Source organism: Panthera tigris, chromosome A1 (assembly GCF_018350195.1).
Source record: "Panthera tigris isolate Pti1 chromosome A1, P.tigris_Pti1_mat1.1, whole genome shotgun sequence".
In the NCBI taxonomy this organism is placed as follows: Eukaryota; Metazoa; Chordata; class Mammalia; order Carnivora; family Felidae; genus Panthera; species Panthera tigris.
In genome coordinates, this window is record NC_056660.1 from 88,835,342 (window position 1) to 88,847,643 (window position 12,302).

A 12,302-nucleotide genomic window follows, 5' to 3' on the forward strand; every position below is an offset into this window, starting at 1 on the left:
CCAGTTTGCAAACTCTGGTCTCCTATCCAACTCTGACATCTGACAGGTTGTGTGCCTGCTGTGGGAGGGGGCTGTTCTGCTTCTAGAGACCTTCTCTTCCTCCCTCTGACAGCTTTTGCTGTTCTCTCAATAATGAGGCAAGAAGGAGAGATGAAGGAAACAGTGCAGCCATACCTCCCCTGGGTCCTCCCCATTCCTCAGTTGTCCCAGCTTGGGCTGAATCCCTAACCTCTGCTCCATTTGTTCATGCCAGGATATACCAATGTTCCTGTGATACTGGGTCCGCTCACTTGGAGACTACATTCTTGGGATGGATAGTGCATCAAATTGGCTCAATTTAGATAGCTTTCCAGATATTTTTTTTTTGACAGAGGAAACACACACCTTGTGTGTGTGTGCTGTGTTAAAGCAGGAGTTGGGCAGGCTGTTTCCAAGGACCATGCCCTTCAGTTTTCTCTTTCTCTGGGCAGACCAACAATCCCATCACATAAGATGCAAAACATTGGGTGGTACACACCACAAAATTATATATAATTTTTGTAGGGTTGGTCTAGGAGAGTGGCAAGTACCCCCACCCTCCTCTCCATGGAGGATAGGGAATTGCATCTCACCATGAACATTCCACTCCTAAGGCTTTGGTGACTACCCCTTTCCAGTATCTTTCCCATTCTCTGCCCCACACAAAACAAATGAGCTCCTCTTTTTGCCACCTATTTATGTCACACGTTTTAAATTAGTTTATGGTCAATGCAAATCAATTCTATAATGAGTAATCAAAGCATAAATATTAAAATTCAAAATAAGTATTTAACACAAAAAATACAAGCATAAAAGCAGGTTCATTCATACACACACAGCAACATAAGATCCAGTAGATGCTGTTTCAGAGGATAGCAATGCTTGTTCTTCCCCTTAAAGACTATGGCCACATCAGAGGTAGAAAGCCTAAGCTTATTATTATGTGTTCACACATGAGCCAAAATTTGTTTTTAAAAATGCTTTTTATATTGAAACTATTGTAAAAGATATATTTTCCAGAATTAAGCCTCCTCTCTGGCTGCAGTACTAGTTTCTAACATGTAAAATCTAACTGTTACAGAAAGTATTCCAAATGTAACCATATGGCTCTTAAGTGTTAAAAAAAAAAGGTTTTTTTTTTCAAAAATAATTTAAAGGGATTATTGCAAACTTAACGATGCTGGCATTCTCCCAACTTAACTCCAGCATGGGGGTCTTTGGTTTGGTATCCACAACCTTGGGTCTGAACTTCACCCCATTCCCATCATTCCATGTGCTTCCTTCCCAGGCTCTTCCACTGGCTCCTCCACTCTGGATCCAGGCAGCATTGTGTCTGGTGACTGTGCCTGCTTCCAAAGTCCTGGCTTGGAACTTGTTCCCACACACACCAAGATTCATGGCCCCTCCACACACTGAGGAGACTTGGGAGGCTCTTCCTCCAGCCAGCAGACACCTGTGTACTGGCTGCCACAATTGGCATCAGGCTGAGGAACTCTCATTGTCTTCCTCTCTCCCAGCAACAATTTGGAGATGATTTTGTAGACCAAGGCCCAAAGCCATGCCATTGTGGGGCTGTGTGTATCTGTCATGGCTGCTTGCCTCCCTGATATGTTCTCCAAACCTCTCCTGGAAAGTGATCTTGGAAAAGAGTTGGTCAGCAAGAGATTTGGGAGAGACCTAGAACTTGGAAACAGAAGTAGTGGGTGGAGTTGGTCAGCATGGGGGCACTGATGAGAGTTTTTTTTTTTTGGCCTGAAGTTGGTTTTGGAAGTGTGAACCACACACAGACGGGGGCCCATCTGTCATCTGACATCTACTAACCTGGGAGCTCACAACCTCATTGTAGGATCAGGTACTGACCACATTTTTAAACTGTCACTTTCCTGATGGACAAGTTGTCCTCAGTATGTCAAAGAAGAAAGAAAAGGGACCAACTGTATTAAGCTAAACAAGGTCAATACAAGAAAATGGATTATTTAAGTTAAATTAACTCCCTCTGCTGGCAACCTTGGGAGGGAACCTCAGGTACAAAAAAACATAGCCTATTATTTTTGTTCCTTTTCCCTTATGTTCATCTGTTTTGTCTCTTAAGTCCTCATATGAGTGAAGTCATATGATTTTTGTCTTTCTCTGACTAATTTCACTTAGCATAATACCCTCCAGTTCCATCCATGTAGTTGCAAATGGCAAGATTTCATTCCTTTTGATTGCCGAGTAATACTCCATTGTATATATATACCACTTCTTCTTTATCCATTCTTCCATCAATGGAAAAATAATATAAAAACAGGGAGGGGGACAAAACAGAAGAGAATCATAAATATGGAGAAAAAACTGAGGGTTACTGGAGGGGGTGTGGAGGGGGAATGGACTAAATGGGTAAGGAGCATTAAGGAATCTACTCTTGAAATCATTGTTTGACTATATGCTAACTAAATTGGATGTAAATTTAAAAAAATAAAAAAAATAGATGGAGGAAGGGAAGATGATGGCGTAGGAGGACGCTGGGCTCACCACGTCCTGCTGATCGCTTAGATTCCACCCACATCTGCCTAAATAACTCAGAAAACTGCCAGAAGACCAGCAGAATGGACTGTCCAGAGCAAAGCAAAGACAAGAGGCCCATGGAAGAGGGTAGGAAGGGCAGAGAAGCCATGTGCGCTACACGGACTGGTGGGAGGGAGCCAGGGCGGTGGAGAGGCAGCCCACCTGGCAAGGCAGAGCCCATGAAGTCTGGCTTGCAAAAGCAGGGGCTGGACTGTGTGAGTTCTGACAGCCAGCCAGACTTAATATCTGGAATGTTAAAAGTCAACAGCTTTGCTTTTGGAGAGCGGGGAGGGCAAGAGGACACCAGGAGGGAGAGTTGTTGAGCCCTGGGAGACAGAGCTCTGCTTGGCAGGGGAACAAAGGTGCTGGCCAGCACCATTTCCCTCTCCCACCCCCCAGCTGAAACCACAAAGTGAACTAGTTCCCATCACCAAATGTGCTTGCACTGCGCAAACACCCAGTGTTGTGCTTCTCTGGGTCCATCCCTCTGATGGGTCTGCCTCCCTCATGGTGCTGCAGGGCCCCTCTCAAAGGGGACCACCCATGGCAAAACGAGCTAAGCCTGCCCCTCCTGCCCCTTTGCACCTTGCAGATCCACCCTGGCTAATACGCCAGATCCCACTGAAGCAGCACCACAAGCCCGGCAGTGTGCAAATAGCCCAGACAGGGGCCACACCACTCCAGTGATCCATGCCCCTGGGAGAGGGGAAGATAAGGTACACACCAGTCTGACTGTGGCCCCAGGAGTGGGCTGGCGGCAGACATCGGTCTGACTGCAGCCCCGCCCACCAACACAACTTAACTCCAGACAGCAGAGGAGAAGTGCCCTGAAGTTTGGAGCCACCCGAGGGAATACCCAAAATGATTAAACAGAAGAACTCTCCTCAAAAGAAACTCCAGGAAGTAGCGACAGCTAAGATATTGATCAAAAACGATTTAACATTATAACGGAACAAGAATTTAGAATAATAGTCATAAAATTAATCACTGGGCTTGAAAAAAGCATAGAGGAGAGCAGAGAATCTATTGCTACAGAGATCAAGGGACTAAGTAATAGGAGGAGCTAAAAAATGCTACAAATGAGGCGACCACAAAATAAAATGGAGGCGACCACAGCACAGACGCAGAGGAGACAATGGGTGAATTCGAAGATAAAATTATGGAAAAAGAGGAAGCTGAGAAAAAGAGAGATAAAAAATATCCAGGAGTATGAGGGGAGAATTAGAGAACTAAGTGATGCAATCAAAGGGAACAATAATCATATCATAGGAATTCCAGAAGAAGAAGAAGAAGAGAGAGAAAGGGGCTGAAGGTGTACTTGAACAAATCATAGCTGAGAACTTCCCTGATCTGGGGAAGGAAGAAGACATTGAAATCCAAGAGGCACAGAGAACTCTCTTCAGACATAACTTGAATTGATCTTCTGTATGACATATCATAGTGAAACTGGCAAAATACAAGGATAAAGAGAAAATTCTGAAAGCAGCTAGGGATAAACATGCTCTAATTTACAGAGGTAGACCCATAAGAGTAGTCACAGACCTATCTACTGAAAGTTGGCAGGCCAGAAAGGAATGGCAGGAAATCTTCAATGTGATGAAGAGAAAAAATATGCAGCCAACAATCTTTTATCCAGCAAGCCTATCATTCAGAATAGAAGGAGAGATAAAGGTCTTCCCAAACAAAAACTGAAAGAATTCATCACCACTAAACCAGCCCTAAAAGAGATCTGAAGGGGGACTCTGTGAGTGAAATGTTGCAAAGACCACAAAGTACCAGAGACATCGCTACAAGCATGAAACCTACAGCCATCACAATGACTCTAAACCCATATCTTTCTATAATAACACTGAATGTAAATGGACTAAATGCGCCAACCTAAAGACATAGGGTATCATAATGGATAAAAAAAACAAGACCCATCTATTTTCTGTCTACAAGAGACTCATTTTAGACCTGAGGACACCTTCAGATTGAAAGTGAGGGGATGGAGAACTATCTATCATGCTACTGACTGGAAGTCACAAGAAAGCTGGGGTATCTAGCCATACTTATATCAGACAAACTAGACTTTAAATTAAAGGCTGTAACAAGAGATGAAGAAGGGCATTATATAATAATTACTGAGTGTATCCATCAGGAAGAGCTAACAATTATAAATGTTTATGCACCGAATACAGGAGCCCCCAAATATATAAAACAATTAATCACAAAAATAAGCAACCTTATTGATAAGAATGTGGTAATTGCAGGGGACTTTAACACGCCACTTACAACAATGGATAGATCTTCTAGACACACGGTCAATGAAGAAACAAGGGCCCTGAATGATACATTGGATCAGATGGACTTGACAGATATATTTAGAACTCTGCATCCCAAAGCAACAGAATATACTTTCTTCTCGAGTGCACATGGAACATTCTCCAAGATAGATCACATACTGGGTCACAAAACAGCCCTTCATAAGTATAAAATAATTGGGATCACACCATGCATACTTTCAGACCACAATGCTATGAAGCTTGAAATCAACCACAGGAAAAAGTCTGGAAAACCTCCAAAAGCATGGAGGTTAAAGAACACCCTACTAAAGAATGAGTGGGTCAACCAGGCAATTAGAGAAGAAATTTAAAAATACATGGAAACAAATGAAAATGAAAATACAACAATCCAAACCCTTTGGGATCCAGTGAAGGCAGTCCTGAGAGGAAAATACATTGCAATCCAGGCCTACCTCAAGAAACAAGAAAAATCCCAAATACAAAATCTAACAGCACACCTAAAGGAAATAGAAGCAGAACAGCAAAGGCAGCCTAAACCCAGCAGAAGAAGAGAAATAATAAAGATCAGAGCAGAAATAAACAATATAGAATCTAAAAAAAATTGTAGAGCAGATCAATGAAACCAAGAGTTAGTTTTTTGAAAAAATAAACAAAACTGATAAACCTCTAGCCAGGCTTCTCAAAAGGGAAAGGGAGAGGACCCAAATAGATAAAATAATGAATGAAAATGGAATTATTACAACCAATCCCTCAGAAATACAAGCCATTATCAGGGAATACTATAAAAAATTATGTGCCAACAAACTGGACCTGGAAGAAATGGACAAATTCCTAAGCACCCATGCACTTCCAAAACTCAAACAGGAATAAATAGAAAACTTGAACACACCCATAACCAGTGAAGAAATTGAATCAGTCATCAAAAATCTCCCAAGGAAAGAGTCCAGGACCAGATGGCTTCCCAGGGGAATTCTACCAGATATTTAAAGCAGAGATAATACCTATCCTTCTCAAGCTGTTCCAAAAATACAAAGAGAAGGAAGACTTCCAGACTCATTCTATGAAGCCAGTATTACTTTGATTCCTAAACCAGACAGAGACCCAGCAAAAAAAAAAAAAAAAAAAGAGAACTACAGGCCAATATCCCTGATGAATATGGATGCAAAAATTCTCAATAAGATACTAGCAAATTGAATTCAACAGCATATAAAAAGAATTATTCACCATGATCAAATGGGATTCACTCCTTGGCTGCAGGGCTTGTTCAATATTTGCAAATCAGTCAATGTAATACATCACATTAATAAAAGGAAAGAAAAGAACCATATGATCCTGTCAATCTCTGCAGAAAAAGTATTTGACAAAATACAGCATCCTTGCTTAATAGAAGCCCTCGAGAAAGTTGGGATAGAAGGAACATACTTAAACATCATAAAAGCCATTTATGAAAAGCCCACAGCTACTTTAATCATCAATAGAGAAAAACTGAGAGCTTTCCCCCTGAGATCAGGAACACCGCAGGGATGTCCACTCTCACCACTGTTTTTTAACATAATGTTGGAAGTTCTAGCGTCAGCAATCAGACAACAAAGGAAATCAAAGGCATCAAATTTGGCAAAGATGAAGTCAAGCTTTCGCTTTTCGCAGATGACATGATACTCTACGTTGAAAACCCAACAGACTCCACTAAAAGTCTGCTAGAACTGATACATGAATTCAGCAAAGTTGCAGGATACAAAATCAATGTACAGAAATCAGTTGCATTCTTATACTCTAATAATGAAGCAAAAGAAAGACAAATAAAGAAACTGATCCCATTCACAATTGCACCAAGAAGCATAAAATACCTAGGAATAAACCTAACCAAAGTTGTAAAAGATCTGTAAGCTGAAAACTATAGAAAGCTTATGAAGGAAATCGAAGAAGATGCAAAGAAATGGAAAAACATTCTGTTCTCATGGATTGGAACAATAAATATTGTCAAAATGTCAATGCTACCCAAAGCTATCTACACATTCAATGCAATCCCAATCAAAATTGCACCAGCATTCTTCTCGAAGCTAGAACAAGCAATCCTAAAATTTATCTGGAACCACAAAAGACCCCGAATAGCCAGAGTAATTTTGAAGAAGAAGACCAAAGCGGGAGGCATCACAATCCCAGACTTTAGCCTCTACTGCAAAGCTGTAATCATCAAGACAGCATGCTATTGGCTCAAAAACAGACACATAGACCAATGGAATAGAATAGAAACCCCAGAACTAGACCCACAAAAGTATGGCCAACTCATCTTTGACAAAGCAGGAAAGAATATCCAATGGAAAAAAGACAGTCTCTTTAACAAATGGTGTTGGGAGAACTGGACAGCAACATGCAGAAGGATGAAACTAGACCACTTTCTTACACCATTCACAAAAATAAACTCAAAATGGATGAAGGACCTGACTGTGAGACAGGAAACCATCAAAACCCTAGAGGAGAATACAGGAAAAGACCTCTCTGGCCTCACCGCAGCAATTTCTTACTTGACACATCCCCAAAGGCAAGGGAATTAAAAGCAAAAGTGAACTATTGGGACCTCATGAAGATAAAAAGCTTCTGCAGAGCAGAGGAAACAATCAACAAAACTAAAAGGCAACCAACGGAATGGGAAAAGATATTTGCAAATGACATATCGGACAAAGAGCTAGTATCCAAAATCTATAAAGAACTCACGAAACTCCACACAGGAAAAACAAATAATCCAGTGAAGAAATGGGAAGTTAACATGAGTAGACACTTTTCCAAAGAAGACATCCAGCTGGCCAACAACAGGCACATGAAAAGATGCTCAACGTCGCTCCTTATCAGGGAAATATAAATCAAAACCACACTCAGATACCACCTCTCATCAGTCAGGGTGGCTAAAATGAACAAATCAGGAGACTATAGATGCTGGTGAGGATGTGGAGAAACGGGAACCCTCTTGCACTGTTGGTGGGAATGCAAACTGGTGCAGCCACTCTGGAAAACAGTGTGGAGTTTCCTCAAAAATTAAAAATAGACCTACCCTATGACCCAGCAGTAGCACTGCTAGGAATTTACCCACAGGATACAGGAGTGCTGAGGCACAGGGGCACTTGTATCCCAATGTTTATAGCAGCACTTCCAACAATAGCCAAATTATGGAAAGAGTCTAAAAGTCCATCAAGTGATGAATGGATAAAGAAATTGTGGTTTATATACACAATGGAATACTACTTGGCAATGAGAAAGAATGAAATATGGCCTTTTGTAGCAATGTGGATGGAACTGAAGACTGTTATGTTAATTGAAAAAAGTCATACAGACTTTTCACTCTTATGTGGATCTGTTTACACTCTTATGTAGATCCTGAGAAACTTAACAGAAGGCCATGGGGGAGAGGAAGGAAAAAAAAGGTTAGAGAGGGCGGGAGCCAAAACATAAGAGACTCTTAAAAACTGAGAACAAATTGTTGGGTGGGTGATGGGTATTGAGGAGGGCACCTGTTGGGATGAGCACTGGGTGTTGTATGGAAACCAACTTGACAATAAATTTCATATTTAAAAAAAATAAATCAAGTAGTAAACAAGAATCTCCCCAAAAACCGGAGTCCAGGGTCATATGGCTTTCCAGAGAAATTCTACCAAACATCTAAGGAAGAGTTAGCACCTATTCTTTTGAAGTTGTTCCAAAAAAATAGAAATGGAAGAAAAGTTGGAAACTCATTGTATGAAGCGAGCATTAACTTGATTGGAAAACCAAAGACCCCACTAAAAAGGAGACCTACAGACCAAATTCCCTAATGGACATGGATGCAAAAATACTCAAGACACTTGCCAACCGGATCCAACAGTACATTAAAAGAATTATTCACCACCACCAAGTGGGATTTATATCTGGGTTGCAGGGCCAGTTCAATATCTGCAAAACAAGCAGTGTGATACATCATATCAATAAAAGAAGGACAAGAACGACATGATCCTCTCAATAGCTGCAGAGAAAGCATTTGACAAAATACGCATCCTTTCTTGATAAAAACCCTCAAGAAAGTAGGGATACAAGGATCATACCTCGAGATCATAAAAGCCATAAGTGAAAGAACCACCACTAATATCCTCAATGGGGAAAAAACCGAGAGCTTTCCCCCTAGGGTCAGGAACAAGACAGGAATGTCCACTCTCACCACTGTTTTTCAACATAGTATTGGAGGTCTTAGCCTTAGCAGTCAGACAATCAGCAAGATACTCTTTGCAGGCGACATGATACTCTATATGGAAAACCCAAAAATTCCACCAAAAACCTTCTGGAACTGATCCATGAATTCAGCAAAATAACAATATAAAATCAGTTCACAGAAATGGGGTGAATTCCTATACACCAATAATGAAGCAACAGAAAGAGAAACCAGGGAATTGATCCTATTTACAATTGCACCATAAACCATAAAATACCTAGGAATAAACCCAACCAAAGAGGTGAAAAATCAATACACTGAAAACTATATTAAACTTCTGAAAGAAATTGAAGACACAAAAAAAGGGGAAAATATTCCATGCTCCTGGATTGGAAGAATAAATATTGTTAAAATGTCAATACTACCCATAGCAATTTACATATTTAATGTAATCCCTATCAAGATAACACCAGCATTCTTCACAGAGCTAGAACAAACAATCCTACAATTTGTATGGAACCACAAAAGACCCCAAATACCCAAAGAAATCCTGAAAGAGAAAACCAAAGCTGGAGGCATCACAATCCTGGACTTCAAGATGTATTACAAAGCTGTAATCATTGAGACAGTATGGTACTGGTACAAAAAAAGACACTCAGATCAATGGAACAGAACAGAGAACTGAGAAATGGACCCACAAACGTATGGCCAATTAATATTTGACAAAGCAGGAAAGAATATCCAGCGGAATAAAGACAGTCTCTTCAGCAACTGGCGCTGGGAAAACTGGACAGCGACATGCAGAATGAACCTGGGCCACTTTCTTACACCATACACAAAAATAAACTCAAAATGGATGGCAGACCCAAACATAAGACAGGAAGCCATCAAAACCCTAGACGGGAAAGCAGGCAAAACCCCCTTTGACCTCAGCCACAGAAATTTCTTACTCAACATGTCTCCAAAGGCAAGGGCAACAAAAGCAAAAATGAACTATGGGGACATATTCAAAATGAAAAGCTTCTGCACAGCAAAGGAAATAATTAGCAAAACTAAAAGGCAACCAACAGAATGGGAGAAGATATCTGCAAAGGACATATCAGATAAAGGGTTAGTATCCAAAATCTATAAAGAACTTATCAAACTCAACGCCCAAAAAACCAATAATCCAGTGAAGAAATGGGCAAAAGACATGAATACACAGTTCTCCAAAGAAGACATCCAGATGGCTAATAGACACATGAAAAAATCCTCAATATCACTCATCATCAGGGAAAGACAGATTAAAAGCTCAATGAGATATCACCTCACATCTGTCAGAATGGCTAAAATTAACAACTCAGGCAACAGCAGATGTTGGCAAGGATGCAGGGAAAGAGGATCTCTTTTGCACTGCTGGTGGAATGCAACCTGGTGCCACCACTCTGGAAAGCAGTGTGGAGGTTTCTCAAAAAATTAAAAATAGAACTACCCTATGACCCAACAGTTGCACTAACAGGTATTTATCCAAGGGATATAGGTGTGCTGTTTCAAAAGAGCACATGCACCCCAATGTTTGTAGCGGTGCTATCAACAATAGCCAAAGTATGGAAAGATCCCAAATGTCCATCAATGGATGAATGGATAAATAAGATGTGACATATATATATCGCATATACATATTGTATATACATATACAATGGAGTATTACTCGGCAATCAAAAAGAATGAAATCTTGCCATTTGCAACTACGTGGATGGAACTAGAGGATATTATGCTAAGCGAAATTAGTCAGTCAGAGAAAGACAAATATCATATTATTTCACTCATATGAAGACTTTGAGAGACAAAACAGATGAACACAAGGGAAGGGAAGCAAAAATAATAGAAAAACCAGGGAGGGGGACAAAACATAAGAGGCTCTTAACTACGGAGAACAAACAGAGGGTTACTGGAGGGGTTGTGCGGGGGATGGGCTAAATTGGTAAGGGGAATTAAGGAATCTGCCCCTGAAGTCATTGTTTCACTATATGCTAACTAACTTGGATATAAATTAAAAAAAAGAAAGAAAGAAAGAAACAGTAGAGACCCACGTGGTAGCGAAAGACCTCTGTAAAAGTCAGGCAGGGCAGACATGGAGTGGTGCTGAACTGCATAGACCTCAGACAGAGCAGAAGCTCAGGTGGACTGGGACTGGGACCATTGTGGTCCCTTTTTCAGAGAACAAGAAGCTTCACCTGGCATCAGGTGCTTGGTAAAGTCATCCATTGTGGATATGGCCAATGTGCTTAAAGCCTAGAAGGTGTCATGCCTTGCACCAGGGGCTGTATTTTATGGCCTAGCAGGGAGTAAAGGCATCGACCACTTACATGTAGCAGGAGCATGAGGGCTGGGAACTGAGAAACTGTGGAGTGAAGTGGGTGTATGATGGGGTCCCTGCCTGAGCAGGGGATAAGGTGGGGACAAGGAAGGTCTCTGGGAGGAAAGAGGCCTGAAAGATGAGGAGTTAGCTCTATCCCCAGAAGAAAGCACCACAGAGTGGGAAAAGGCACAGTTCATGCAACAAAAGCAAGAAATCCTTTGAAAACCTGAAAACTGCAGCAGGGCTGGGGTACAATACGTGACTGGCGGTGACTTGGAGGCCAGACTGGGAGGCCCTGCGGACCAGAAAAAGGGAGCCAGGTATTCCTTAAAGGGCAAGAGACCATGGGTGATTCGTCATGCCAAAATTCAAATCAGAGTTTTTACTTTTAAAAGTAAAACAGTCCCTGTTTAAAACAGTCCCTGTTCCTCAGACTGTAAATGAGTGGGTTGAGCATTGGAGTGAGGATGGTGTAGAAGATGGAGGTGGCTTGGTCTCTCTCTCACTGGTGTTTTAGTGGAGGCCCACTGCATGTAGCTGAACATGGCTCCTCCATAGTACAGACCCACCACGGCCAGGTGGGAGGAACAAGTGGTCAGAGCCTTCTGTTTACCCTCAGTGGAGGGCATAGGAAACCACAATGACACCAAGGGGCGGCAGCAGCAGCATGACCACACAGCAAGCATAGATGAGATCCTCAAAGAGCGAGGTGTCAACACATGAGAGGTGCAGCAAGGAAGGGACCTCACAGAAGAAGTGATCCACCTCCAGAGAGTGACAGCAGAGGAAACTTAAGACCATGCCCACATCCATAACACTGTCAGCCACCCCACCCATCCAGGATGCCAGGGCCAGGAGGGAGCAAACCTGCCAGTTCATAAGCACAGGATACTTCAGGGGGTGGAAGACTGCCACATACCGGTCATAGGCCATG